Genomic DNA, 15,993 nt, shown 5'->3' with positions numbered 1-15,993 from the left:
TAACCTCAGTAGCCTGGACGAGAGAAAAAATACATGTATGACAATTATCGCATGCATCTCAACATTGTTCATTACTAATAATTCGTCTTGCACATAAAATAGATAGTATAAAGATTTTTTTTCCTGGTGACGAATACATTAGCTATGCACTTGGGCAGATTATTTTTTAAATATTCATCATAAGATTAGAATCTTTCCAAAAACTATATTCTATGCATTTTGAGTCCCCTCATATTGTATTATTCTGATGCCTGAAATTCAGGCTTTGAAAAAATAATGGTGTGAACTTATACTCTTCAAACTTAATTCCTACAAAATAGATATACATTGATATCTTTTTACCTATCGAGATGAATAAATAAAAATTGAAATTTTCCTCTGCAGTAATGAGTAGTTTACTTTCACAATCCAGGGGCCCGTTTCACAAAACTATCTTATGAGTAAGATCTGTCTTAAGACCGAAAATTATCGTAAGATTGCACCATAGCCGTTTCACAAAACTGCCATATCTTATGATAATCTTAAGATTTATCATAATCTTAAGACAGCTATATACTTGTCTTAAGTCTAAAGCGAAACTTGCGACAGTATGTATTTTGGCTAAAAACCAAAGGATATTTAAAGAAGACGGTTTTTAGAGATAGAACAATCCTTTGGGCTATATCTGGCCAGTCAGAACAATACCCCCCCCCCCCCCCCAATAATTTGCAAAAAAATATATGATAGAAAAATTTAACTGAACCTACTTTATGTTTTTCCACTTAATTCATATCAAAATTTTTTCTTTGGGTTTGCTCCTCCGAACTGAAAGTGCACCCGCCCAAATGAAATAACAAAAGGCTACTTAGGACCATGTGCATTTTTTTTATTTGATAAGTCCACGAATTTTACTTTAAAACTTTTTGTAACATTGGGCAGACAATATATAAATGGTTTTTATATTTGTTTCTAATTGTAGTGATTAATTTCAAAGTAAACATTTTATTCAGTCATACAAAATTAGATAACAATCAAATAGTTTAATTTCTGAGGTATCATTATGCTGGGTATTGTACTTCAGAAGTGAAATTAAAACTGACTTCTGAAGTACAATACCCCATTCTTAAACTTTCTCAAAAATTGAAAAAAAAATCTAACAATTATGTACTGAAGTTGATACTTATATGAAAATGATCATTGACAATATCTTTGTTGTCATTATCGCTAATCGGAATGTGTATGACAATTGAATATGCTGATATATTTGATGCTGTATTTACATGCTTTTTAATGGATTTTTTAAAAATTATATAGTATTGAGTATTGAAACCATGAAATTTTGATTGAAATGTTTTCTTTCTTTTCTCTTCATCTGTTAGCATTGATATTTTGTTGCAGATTAGTTGAAGCGTTTCAAAGACACCTGCATTGAATTAACTTTATGAACGGGATTTGGTGTTTCAAAAGGAGTCATTGTTAAAATCGTTTATTTGCAGAGCTTCAGATGTACTAGTAGTTTTATTTAAAAGTAATCACATGCATTTTGACAGAAACTATTTCCTGAGCAAAAAGACATTTAAGCAAATGTTTTTTGTTTTTTTTTGGTGATGAAATTAATTCAAATTTAATTTTAATGACCCCCTTCCCAAAACACACACAAAGTACATTAAAGTCCATGCAATAAAATGTTGTTTTTTCCCAAAGGTATATCTGCAAAAAAACTATGTGAGACACATATTATTTCAATATTTCAAAGAAAAGTGAAGAAAGCATATTATTTTTAAAAATCCCTGTGACATTGAAGAATGGAATTCGTCTTAAGACTTGTCTTAAGATTTCTTAAACTTAAGTTAGTTTTGTGAAACAGCAGTGACAAATCTTATGATTGTCATAAGTCAGATCTTAAGATTATCGTAAGATCTATCTTAGGACAAATCTTACGATAGTTTTGTGAAACTCGGCCCAGAGCTCTATGAAATAGTATACATGATTTTGCTGAAAAACTAACTTATATGCATTTCTCGTCATACATCTTACAATTAATTTGATTAAAAATAATGACTGATCCTAAGATGTATTTTTTTTTTCATTGTTCATCTCATGTCTTGCACTGTACATGCTGTATAGATTCTTAAATTTAAACCATTATGCGATTCTTATCCATTGGCGAGGATCGAGTCTTTTGTTAAATACAATACATTTACAGTGGACCCTCAGATATCCGGACGCCAGATATCCGGATGCTTCAGTATCCGGACGATTTTTCATCGGAACGAAAATTTAAAATGTTATTCTGTCTTGTTTAACTGGTGATTCAGATATCCGGATGCTTCACATATCCGGACAAATTGACTGGGAACCAAAGCGTCCGGATAAATGTAATTATGATCAAGATAAGGTGGGTTTTTAAAAACATTCACAAACAAATATTACATACCTTACCTATATGCACAAAATTACGGTAAGTGATTTGGTTTTAACAATATTTATTCCTTAAGCAGTCCAGTCCAATACGAAAAATATAGTAATATTACAAGAAATCGTAATATTACAGAATATCGTAATATTATTCTTATATTACTATTTTTCGTAATATAGTTAAATTACGGAAACTCGTAATATAGCAAGTTGAGAGAGAATATATTACGAGTTTTCGTAATGCAAGACAAAATTTAGCATTGAAAGAAACTGAATGGTGTTTAGGGAAGTATGACGTCAGAAATACATTATGCCCCTATGGTTCTAGTATCACGTGGTCATTTTGGTCAGTGACGTCTATCGAAAAGTATGGAAATGCAAGAAGAAAGTAACAATGGTAATGGGTGAGTGAACATTTTGTTTTATTATTCTTATATAAGAATTTTCCCAAGGATGGGAACAATTTTCCATAAAATTTCAATGTATCCTCAAGCTTGTCACAATGGTCTATAATCCCGAATTCCCTATATTTTTCCCGAAGTCTACCCTGAAAATCAGACCCTCATCTCAAATAACAAGATGTTACGAGAGATAACTTGTAAGACTCTCACTAGGCTCTGAATCTGCTTGCACTTGGATCAAATGCACCAAAAACAAAGAAAATCCACTAACCATATATATCCACGATATCATAATGATGAAACCAGAGACATATAATCTCTGATGAAACATGTATCAGAAAAAAGGGAAGTAACTCTTAGAAGAGTTAGAAATTGCTTATATTACGAATTTTAGTAATATTACGATTTTTCGTATTGGACTGGACTGTTAAGATTATAAAAAAAAATGTGTGAATACAGCGTTAAAAATATGAACTTCGTCTTAGGAGAAGCAGATTATTGAGATATATTTTAAAAAGTACGTCGATTTTAGAAATGACATTTTGAAAATACAGTGCCTCTTGTTTTAGCATGCAAAAACTATTTAATCACGAAAACTGCCCTTATAGAATCAAGCTATTCGATATTATCCAGTATTTCTATACAAAGCTCACCTGAGTAACTTTGGCCTTGTTGTTCTTCACCAGATTTTCTCTCTTGTGACCCCAACCTACTCTCGTCTATAAACTACATTTTTTAACAACATACGAATCTCATTTAGAATTTTTTGTGACAATTTTGGTTAAAACTTGGCTCAGTGGTTGAATTGAAATGTGAAACGTTTACAGACAGACAGACAAACTGAGCAAAACCAAGTAACACTTCTGTTTAGTATATTTATTTTCAACAAACATATAAAATCTGCTGTATTTATCCAATATTATACTGTTGGTTATATGCAGAGAACCAGTGGGCGTGGTCATAATGACACGAGAGAGCGTAGCTTAGTAACACATACCAAAATTAAACAAGTATAAAGGAATGCACACTAGCAGAAAACTTAATAGTTACATGTAAAACTGACTCAGTGGCACTTTCTAGTATTTGTAGTGGTGATTTACATATCTATTTAAATTATTCCTCAATGAGAGCTTTGTCAGATTTGTATCTTTTTAAAATTGTGTTTAATAAAATAAAAGTGCTAAGAAATTACGAGTTACAAATGAGTACAACACAGTAATTAAACATAATTTTATACATCTACTTTAGGTATTCATCTGTGCAGGACGCATATTTAATTAAGAAACCTCTCTACACTGCACACTAAAGAGTTCTGATTCTAAGGTATTTTTCTGCAGTTAGAGTGATCTGCCCTTAGAACTAAATTCTAAAAAAATATATATTTACACAATATTACTCAATTTGTAATCAATTCAAGTATTCTCAACATTTTAAAAGGCCAGGATAAATTAACTGAACATGTTATTTACATGTATTTTCTCTATTTAAGTAATTAACAGTGATATCTATTCACACATTGTTCGAAAAACATTTAAAAGAAATTAAGCATAAATTAATAATATCAGTCACTAGTAACAAGGCAATAATAATTCAGTGGCCATTCTTTTTAGTGAAATGGCAGAGACAAAAAGCGAGTGTTACTCTGACGATGATGGTTTTCCAGAAACAGATGTAACTTTGCTTGTAGAAGATAAGAAAATTCATGTCAACAAAGCTGTCCTTTCCCAGCATTCACCGGTGTTTAGCGCCATGTTTTCTGGAAGCTTTAAAGAAGGCACTGAAAGGGAGATAACACTAAAACACAAAAGGCTTAGGATTTTATTGAGTTTCTTCGATGTTTTTATCCAAACATGGGACATGCAATCACAGGCAAATTTATTATAATCATGTATTCATTTTAATAAAACTACATAAATGTCATACATATGGAGATAACGAACAGTACTAGTATTCAAGCTCAAAAGTTCATTTAACACTAAAACACTGAAACAGAACAATCACAGACCTAAAAAACTCAAGGGTGGTATCAGTTTCCATGGAAAGGTGAGCATCCCCTGCGGACCGGTAACACCCGCCGTGTGCTTCTTGTCATGATAGGATATAATGGGGGGGAAATCGTTGTTTATAAAATGGTTAAACAATTAATATGAAAGGGGTCAGTTTAATAGCATTTGACTTAATGATAAATTTTATTCGCTGTAGAGCATGCCCTTGCGTATCGAATAAACTGAGAGATGTAAATAACGTATGCAGGTTATGGAGGAATATTACTGCATAAGTAAGGGAAGTTGACCATTGAAAAGTTCAAAATGTTAATCATATATGGTCCCTCATTTTTGGTTGCTGTAAGTCTTCGCACTGGCAAATTCCCGAATTTGGACAGTGAATAAGGTTCTTTTTTTCTTTTTGGAACACTCCTCCCTCTCCCCCCCCCCCCCCCCGCGCCAAGACCCAAAAGAAATGCAATTGAAAAGTTGATTGCTTGTTAAGAGTAAAAACAAGTATCAGCGTACTAGAAGCTTATAATGTGATTGTTTCATTTGATCGATTTATAAGCACTGAATTTTTTGGGGGGATGTCGTCTGTTCTATCACACTCCTAGCCGTGCCAACAAATTAAATACCCGGTGTTAGGACCGACGACATCCAAAAATATGAATTCAATGCTTATACATGTATTAACATTTCTAACAATTCTAATTTTAACTCTTCATATTTGTTCATTTTGCTATTCTTTAATGTGACTTTAGCGACCTTTAAAATGGTTTGCTTAATAGACCTAAAAGCCAAAATTAATTTTAAACGCATATTTGTTAAATTAATTTCAAACGCATATTTGTTGTATTTTTACGTTAATTCATCAGGGTTTTATTTTTTCATGTTTTGTAATGCTCCATAAAGCATTCTACATTTGGGTGTTCCTAGAATTTTGAAAATGCCATTAGTTATGTTCCCCAAACAAAGTTGGGGAACATATTGTTTTTACTCTGTTTCTTATTATTATTATGTTCCCCAAACGGAGTTTGGGAACATATTGTTTTTACTCGGTTTCTTATTATGTTCCCCAAACGAAGTTTGGGAACATATTGTTTTTACTCTGTTTCTTATTATTATTATTATTATTTTTTTTTTTCTTATTTGTTCTCCGGTACTTTTTTGTCCGCGAGTGTTCTCAGAAACTGTTCACCCAACTGAGCTAAAACCTTTTTAGGGTTAATAGGTGTGTAGTGTAGGTGTGCGGAACGAAGGTCATTTTGCGCGCATACGCCTGCACGTGCGTGCGCGTGAAATGAGTGAATTGACTGATATACTTAATATAGCTATAACTTTTACATTTTTTGATGAAATGATTTGAAACTCATTATATAAAGATATATTAATACTGTAGATAATGTGACACTGTCAAATTAGCATGAACTCACGCGCATGCACGTGCGCTTCACTCTGATTGGCTGAAACAAAAATCTCAATATCTTTTCTGTTTTTTGACAAAATGCTATGAAATTTAAAACATAGGCATACTTCAGGATGTACTACAACATGACATATAACAATTGTCATGTAAACACGCGCATGCACGTGCGCTGCAATCTGATTGGCTAAAATTTAAATAGCTATAACTCCCTTGTTTTTCAACCAAACAGAATGGGATTTGGAACATAGATAGATATAATGGACTTCTACAAGAAGGTATGGTCACCATGCATATTCATACGCATGCGTGTACGTGCGCTGCAATCTGATTGGCTGAAACTTTAAATAGCTATAACTCCCTTAGTTTTCAACCAAACAGGATGAGATTTGGAACATAGATAGATATAATGGACTTCTACAAGAAGGTATGATCACCATGCACATCCATACACGTGCGTGAACGTACGCTGCAATCTGATTGGCTGAAACTTTAATCAGCTAAAACTCCCTTGTTTTTCAACCAAACTGAGTGGGATTTAGAACATAGATAGATGTAATGGACTTCCACAAGTAGGTATATCACCATGCTCATGTATGCACGTGCATGCACGTGGAATGAGTAAAATAAAAAATACACTTGAATGAGCGTATTTTTTAATACTTTTGGATTAAATATTTTAATATTTAGTATATTAAAGTATATAGATTGTGTAGATAAGATGATATGGTCATTACGCACATGCATTCACATGCGCACGCGTGCAATGCTAAAATTTGAATGAACTTGGTACCCTTCTGGGTAAACGTTGTTAAAGTCTCAAATGCATAAAGTTTGTCTTATTTAATGAAGCTTGCAGGGAATATGGCACCAAAATGGAGATGGGGAGCGTTTGGGGAACATCTGTAACGGTCCCCGTTACAATTAGCACTAGTTATTATTATTATTATTATTCTTTTTTTTCTTCTTTGTTCTCCGGTACTTTTTTGTCCGCGAGTGTTCTCAGAAACTGTTCACCCAACTAAGCTAAAACCTTTTTAGGGTTAATAGGTGTGTAGTGTAGGTGTGCGGAACGAAGGTCATTTTGCGCGCATACGCATGCACGTGCGTGCGCGTGAAATGAGTGAAATGACCGATATACTTAATATCGCTATAACTTTTACATATTTTAATTAAATGATTTGAAACTCATTATATAAAGATATATTAATAGTGTAGATAATATGACACTGTCAAATTAGCACGAACTCACGCGCATGCACGTGCGCTTCGCTCTGATTGGCTGAACCAAAAATCTCAATATCTTTTCTGTTTTTTGACGAAATAATATGAAATTTAAAATATAGGCATACTTTAGGATGTTCTACAATATTATATATAAAAATTGTCATGAAAACACGCGCATGCACGTGCGCTGCAATCTGATTGGCTTAAACTTGAAATGGCTATAACTCCCTTATTTTTCAACCAAACAGGATGGGATTTAGAACATAGACAGATATAATAGACTCCTACAAGAAGGTATGGTCATCATGCACGTACGTGCACGTGCGCTTCGTTCTGATTGGCTGAAACAAAAATCTCAATATCTTTTTTGTTTTTTGACGAAATGCTATGAAATCTAAAATATATACATACTTTAGGATGTTCTACAATATTATATATAAAAATTGTCATGAAAACACGCGCATGCACGTGCGCTGCAATCTGATTGGCTTAAACTTGAAATGGCTATAACTCCCTTATTTTTCAACCAAACAGAATTGGATTTAGAACATAGACAGATATAATAGACTCCTACAAGAAGGTATAGTCCTCATGCACGTGCGTGCATGTGAAATGAGTAATATTAAAATACGCTTAAATGAGTGTATTTTCTAATACTTCTGGATTAATTGATTTGTTATTAAGTATATTAAAATATATATATATATATAGTGTAGACAAGATGATGTGGTCATTACGCTCATGCATTCAGATGAGCACGCGTGCAATGCTAAAATTTAGATACATTTTGTATTCTTCTGGGAAAACGTTGTTTAAGTCTAAATTGCATAAAGTGTGTCTTACTTAATAGCGCTTACAGGGAATACGGCACCAAAAGGGAGTTGGGGAGCGTTTGGGGAACATCTGTAACGGTCCCCGTTACAATTAGCCTTAGTTATGTTCCCCAAACGAAGTTTGGGAACATATTGTTTTTACTCTGTTTCTTATTATTATTATTATTATTATTTTTTTTCTTATTTGTTCTCCGGTACTTTTTTGTCCGCGAGTGTTCTCAGAAACTGCTCACCCAACTGAGCTAAAACCTTTTTAGGGTTAATAGGTGTGTAGTGTAGGTGTGCGGAATGAAGGTCATTTTGCGCGCATACGCCTGCACGTGCGTGCGCGTGATATGAGTGAAATGACTGATATACTTAATATAGCTATAACTTTTACATTTTTTAATGAAATGATTTGAAACTCATTATATAAGGATATATTAATAGTGTAGATAAGGCGACACTGTCAAATAAGCACGAACTCACGCGCATGCACGTGCGCTTCGCTCTGATTGGCTGAAACAAAAATCTCAATATCTTTTCTGTTTTTTGACGAAATGCTATGAAATTTAAAACATAGGCATACTTTAGGAGGTTCTACAATATGATATATAAAAATTTTCAAGAAACCACGCGCATCCACGTATGCTGCGATCTGATTGGCTTAAACTTTAAATGCCTATAACTTTTTTGATTCTCAACAAAACAGAATGAAATTTAGAATATGAATACATATGACGGATTCCTACATCATGCTACTATCAAACTTGAATGCAAGGACATGCATGCACGTGTGCGCGCGCAATGCGTTAAATAATCGATTTACATGATATAGTCGTAAATTTTTGATGAAACGTTTTGAAACTCAAAGAATAGAAACATATTAAAAGTGAAGTCAAGATGATATGGCTTTCATGCATTGCACCTGCGCGCGCGTGCAATGCTCAAATGACTTGTATACTTGATATGGCCGTTAGTTTTATATTTCTTTATGAAATGCTTTGATGACCTTGACCTTTGACCTTTGACCTCTTGATCCAAAGGTCACAATCCAGCTCAAGTGCGTAGATGTATTTACAAACTCACTTTAACAAATGCTTAGAATAAGTAAGTCAACACCCCCCCCCCTTCTCCTGAAAACAAAAAATCAATAGCAACGTAGAAAATTTCTCTGAAACACAATCGACAAATGGGATCGACATAAAATTCCACTTAAGGTGCAGAAAAGACTTCATAGAAAGTTTCCTGAAAGTTTTACGGTAAGTCTCTAAAGTGTATAGAAATTATGAATTTTTACGGCAAAAATTACAAATTCTGTCGTGTTTCAAATTTAAGTGCAGACGAACAAAGATATGATATAAACCTTTTAAAGCCTATTTCTCTAGATGTCGTTAATAGCACTCAATTCTACTGATATGAATTAATATTTTAATACCAAGCATTCTTCTTTTATTTTACCTTTGAAATTTATCTGAATTTTTTTTAGAATTACACAATCCCCAAAAATAGCGAGTTTCGGTATATTAAAAAGCAGTACACGTTTCTTCCCCGTAAAACATCAGGTATTTGAATTCATGAAAAAAATATTAATGAGGGAGTGTTAAACAATATCTGTCACATTAGCTGACACCAAAAAACCATGGTATGTACACGACATTTTCTGATTTTTTTTGCATCTGCAAACAGGGCTACCCTCAAATCCACGTGTTTTCAATGTCTTTATAAACATCTCAAAAGCACCCCGGGAAGTAGCCCCCTATGCCCTGGAAAAATAGTTCCTGTCAAAAAACTTTATTCATTTACAGAGTAGATAAAATTTCCTAGGCACAGGTACCAGAGTTGTCAAAATGGCCTGGAAGGAAATAAAAAAAAAAACTCTCAAAAGAAAGGAAAATCGGCTTTATATGTATGGAACTACAATTGACTAAGTTCATTTTGATTGGTCAATTACCGGTGTGGTACCCCTAGTCGCCTTGAACCCAGTCCTGTCTTTCTGAATAAAATCAACTCCGAGCCCGATGTAAAAATCCTAGTAGAGAAATGAGAATTTGAATTTTGCTGCCTTATTATGTTCCCCAAACGAAGTTTGGGAACATATTGTTTTTACTTTTTCTGAATTTTTTCTTTGTTCTCCGGTACTTTTTTGTCCGCGAGTGTTCTCGTAAACTACTCATCCGATCTAGGTGAAACCTTTTTAGGGTCACTAGGTATGTTATGTAGATGTGCGGAACGAAGGTCATTTTGCGCGCACGTGCGTGCATGTGCGCGCACGTGTAACACGTGAAATGACCAATATAATAGATTTAGCCGTAACTTTTTAAATATTGGATGAAATGCTTTGAAACTCATAATATAAGGATATAATAGTAGTATAGACATGATGACATGGTCAAAATAGCAAGATCTCACGCGCATGTAGGTGCCCTTCGCTGCGATTGGCTGAAACTAAAAGTCTAAATATCTATTTTGTTTTCTGACAAAATCCTTTGAAATTTTGAACATAGTCCTACATTATGAAGATCTACAGCATGATATATAAGAATAATCATGAACGCACGCACATGCACGTGTGCTGCAATCTGATTGGCTAAAACTTTAAATGCCTACAACTTTCTTGGTTCTCAATAATACAGGGTGAAATTTCAAATATGAATAGATATAATGATTGCCTACATTATACTACTATCAAAAGTAAATGCATGGACGTGCATGCACATGCGACCGCACACAATGTATTAAAAGACAGTATACTTGAGTGTTTGATGTTCATGCAGAATTAAGAACTTCTAAATGTCAAGACATGTAACATACTGAAGCATGCAGATCTTTTTACCCTTGACCTTGAAACTTAGGTCAAGGTCACTGGTAACCTGAATAAAATGTTGATATTAGCTATTTACCAAAATCACCTTGACCTATGAACTTGAAATCGACCTTAACCTTTGTCCTTGACCCAAGGGTAAAAAGAAACATGAAGTACATGTACATGTATCTAGAAACACCTTTCAGAGTTTATTTCGGTTGACAGGTTAGAAGTTAAAGAGGTGGTGGTTTTTAATGACCTTGACCTTTCATTCAAATGTCACAATCAATCTTAAGTTCTTGGAATAAGATACAAGATTCAACTCCAACGTTAAATAGGTTAAGAATAAAAATAACCCCCACCCCCACCCCCACCCCCCACCCCCACACACAAACAAATCAAATTAATGGCAACGTAGAGAATCACTGTTAAACTCAAATAACACCTCGGACCCACATAAAATTTCAGGAAAACTGCAGAAAAGAACTTGAGGAAAGTGTATTAAAATATTTCATTTGAGTTTCCAAAGTATATAGAAATTATTAATTTATACAGAAAAAATTACAAATCCTGTCGTGTTTAAAATTAAAGTGCAGATGACCAAAGTTGCCATATAAGCCTTTTATAGCCTATTTATTCAGATGTCGTTAATAGCATTCTTTTTTACTGATTTGAAATAATATTTTAATACCAAGCATCCTTTGTTTAATTTACCTTTGAAATTTATTTGAATTTTTTTTTAGAATTACGCAATCCCCAGAAATAGCGATTTTCGGTATATTAAAAATCAATATACATGTACGCTCCTTCGTGAAATAATCAGATATTTGCATTCATGAAAAAAATATTAATAAGAAGGTGTTAAACAATATAGGTCATATTAGCTGACACGAATGTCTTTTTAAACATCTCTTGTAAAACCCAGAGAGTAGCCCCCTATGCATTGGAAAAAATGAATAGTTCCGGTCAAAAAACCTTTATATATTTATTTACAAAGTATATAAAATTTACCAGGCACAGGTATCAGAGTTGTCAAAATGGCCTGAGAGGAAATATTAAAAAAAATTCTGAACAGAAAGGAAAATCCCTTTTCCATGTATGGAACTACTATTGAATAAGTTCATTTTGATTGGTTAGGTATTGGCGTGATACCCTTAGTCGACTTTAACCCTGCCTTGTCGTCGGAATAAAACCAACTTTGAGCCCGAGGTTAAAATAAGTAGAGAAATAAAATGTGAATCGATGTATTAAAAATATGACATATGCTTGAAAAATGGTATATTTATATATGTATTTTTTTCTTTGATTCGCGGGATAGAAAGATATGTTAATCGCTTAATCAACATGCCATAATCATCTTGCATATGCATGTACATGTACGTGTGCGCGCATGCAAAACGTTAAACAATATATCGTTGATAGTTGATATCATTGTAACCTTTATATTCTTAAATGAAATCCTGGGATACTTAGCATATTTATAAAAGGTCTTAGAGGAATAAGGCACGATAAGGGACATGGGGAGCGTTTGGGGAACATCTGTAACGGTCCCCGTTACAATTAGCACTAGTTATGTTCCCCAAACGAAGTTGGGGAACATATTGTTTTTACTCTGTTTCTTATTATTATTATTTTTCTTCTTCTTCTTCTTCTTCTTCTTCCTGGGTACTTTTTTGTCCGGGAGTGATCTTGTAAACTACACATCCGACTTAGGTAAAACCTTTTTAGGGTCAGTAGACATGTGATGTAGATTTGCGGAATCAAGGTCATTTTGCGCGCACGTGCTTGCAAGAGCGCGCACGTGCAACACGTGAAATGACCAGTATAATAGATATACCCGTAACTTTTCTATTTTTTGATAAAATGCTTTGAAACTCATAATGTAAGAATATAATAATAGTATAGACAAGATGACATGGTCAAAATAGCAAGATCGCACGCGCATGCACGTGTGCTTCGCTCTGATTGGCTGAAACTAAATTCTCAATATCTTTTTTGTTTTTTGATAAAATCATTTGAAATTTTGAACATAGTCATACATTAGGGAGATCTACAGCCTGTAATATAAGATTGATCATGTAAGCATGTGCATGCACATGTGCTTGCAAGATCTCGCACGTGCAACACAAGAAATGTCCAATATAATTGATACAGACGTAACTATTTAAATTATTGATGAAATGCTTTGAAACTCATTTTATAACTATATATTAGAAACATAGACAAAATGACATGGTCAAAAAAGTAAGATCTCATGCGTATGCACGTGCGCTTCGCTCTGATTGGCTGAAACTAAAGTCTCAATATCTTTCTTGTTTCTTGTCATAATCCTCTGAAATTATGAACATAGACCTACATTATGAAGATCTACAGCATGATATATAAGAATTTTCGTGAAAGCATGCGCATGCCCGCGTGCTGCAATCTGATTCGCTGAAACTTTAAATGGCTATATCTACTTTGTTTTTTGACGAAATGCTTTGAAATTTAAAACACTGTCATGCATTAGGATATCCTACAATATGATGTAGAAAAACAATCATGAAATCACGCGCATGCACGTGTGCTGCAGTCTGATTGGCTTAAGCTTGAAATGGCTATAACTCCCTTGTTTTTCAACCAAACAGGATGGGACTTAGAAAATAGATAGATATAAGAGACTCCTACAAGAAGGTATGGTCATCATGCACGTGCACGCACGTGCGTGCATTTGGAAAGAATGAAATTAAAAATACACTTGAAAGAGTGATTTTTCATACTTTTGGACTGAATGCTTTAATATATTGTATATTAAAACATGTAGATAGTGTAGACAAGATGATATGATCATAACGCACGTGCATTCACATGCGCACGGGTGCAATGCTAAAATTTGAATATAATTGGTATCCTTCTGAGGAAACGTTGTTAAAGTCAAAATGCACAGAGTTTGTCTTATTTAATGAAGCTTACAGGGAATATGGCACCAAAAAGGAGTTGGGGAGCGTTTGGGGAACATCTGTAACGGTCCCCGTTACAATTAGCACTAGTTATTATTATTATTATTATTTTTCTTCTTCTTCTTCCTGGGTACTTTTTTGTCCAGGAATGATCTCGTAAACTATACATCCGACTAAGGTGAAATGTTTTTAGGGTCAGTAGACATGTTATGTAGATTTGCGGAACGAAGGTCATTTTGCGCGCACGTGCTTGCAAGAGCGTGCACGTGCAACATGTGTAATGACCGATTTAATTGATATAGGCGTAACTTTTTAAATTTTTGATGAAATGCTTTGAAACTTATAATATAAGGATATATTAGTAGCATAGACAATATGACATGGTCAAAATAGCAAGATCTCACGCGCATGCACGTGCGCTTTGCTCTGATTGGCTGAAACTAAAGTCTCAATATCTTTCTTGTTTTTTGACGAAATCCTTTGAAATTTTGAAAATAGCCATGCATTAGGATATCCTACAACATGATATATAGCAATTATCATGAAAACACGTGCATGCACGTGCGCTGCAATCTTATTGGCTTAAACTTTAAATAGCTAGAACTCCCTTGATTTTCAACCAAACAGGATGGGATTTGGAACATAGATAGATATACTGGACTACTACAAGAAAATATGGTCACCATGCACATGTATACACGTGCATATATGTGCGCTGCAATCTGATTGGCTGAAACTTTAAACAGCTATTACTCCCTTGGTTTTCAACCAAACGGGGTGGGATTTAGAACATACATGTAGATAGATGTAACGGACATCTACAAGAAGGTATGGCCACCATGCTCATGTATGCACGTGCGTGCACGTGAAATGAGCAAAATCAAAAAAAACACTTGAATGAGCGTATCTTTTTAATACTTTTGGATTAAATACTTTAATATTAAGTATATTAAAATATATAGATTGTGTAGACAAGATGCACATGCATTCACATGCGCACGCGTGCAATGCTAAAATTTGAATGAACTTTGTACACTTCTGGGTAAACGTTTTTAAGTCTCAAATGCATCGAGTTTGTCTTATTTAATGAAGCTTCCAGGGAATATGGCATCAAAAGGGAGTTGGGGAGCGTTTGGGGAACATCTGTAACGGTCCCCGTTACAATTAGCACTAGTTCCTACTGTGTATTCTAACGCGATGTGACAATGTTTGTCATGTGTTAGTCTGGTTCCCTGCCCCTCTTATGCTTTGTACATGTAAACTCCGCGTCACTAGGCAAGGTTGAGACAGGAGACCAGGTTAGGCGTGTGTTAAAGAGATTTGAACGTCAGCTTTCCAATGGATTTCACAAGAAAATTACACTGAATGTAAATATATATTTTTAAGATGGCATGGTGATTTATTTCTTTTTTCAGAACAAAATGTGCTGCGAATACTACCTTTGGCACACGAATTCCAGTCTCCTCTTGTAACTGATTGTGAGAAATTTATGGCAAGCATGTGCAAACCGGGAACAAGTCTGACAGTGACGTCACTACTGGATTACATCATAGCAGCCGAAAAATATGACTTGAATACGTTCCTGGATATCGCAGTAGAATTTTGTGGCCATGTCGAATTTGATCTTCTCAATGGAAGGACATTCGAACGAAAAGAAGTAAAAATACAGAGCCCTGCTTGGCCAATTTGTCCTATATCGGGATGGATTTATGATGTGCAGGAGATGAAAGACATTTCTTCAAAATTTTTAGAGATGGATCCAAAAACACAGCATGCAATATCTGTCAGAAGACTTCACGTTCTTGAAATGAATAAAAGAAAAAAGAAAAAATCATGACGATATTGAAAAGGATTATGTTATTAAATTATCATAATCTTATCAGATGTATGTTGATTGATCAGTTGATCGATTGATTTTTTTATCGTATGTAGTTTAACGCCCCTTTCGAGAAATCTTCTCTTATGTGGAGTCGCCACCTCCTGCCAATGGAGAGCTACAA

This window comes from Saccostrea cucullata, unplaced genomic scaffold, assembly GCF_032062105.1.
Source record: "Saccostrea cucullata isolate Sc308-1 unplaced genomic scaffold, CSIRO_AGI_Scuc_v1 ctg2492, whole genome shotgun sequence".
NCBI lineage: Eukaryota > Metazoa > Mollusca > Bivalvia > Ostreida > Ostreidae > Saccostrea > Saccostrea cuccullata.
Note: the sequence above shows the minus strand (reverse complement) of the source record.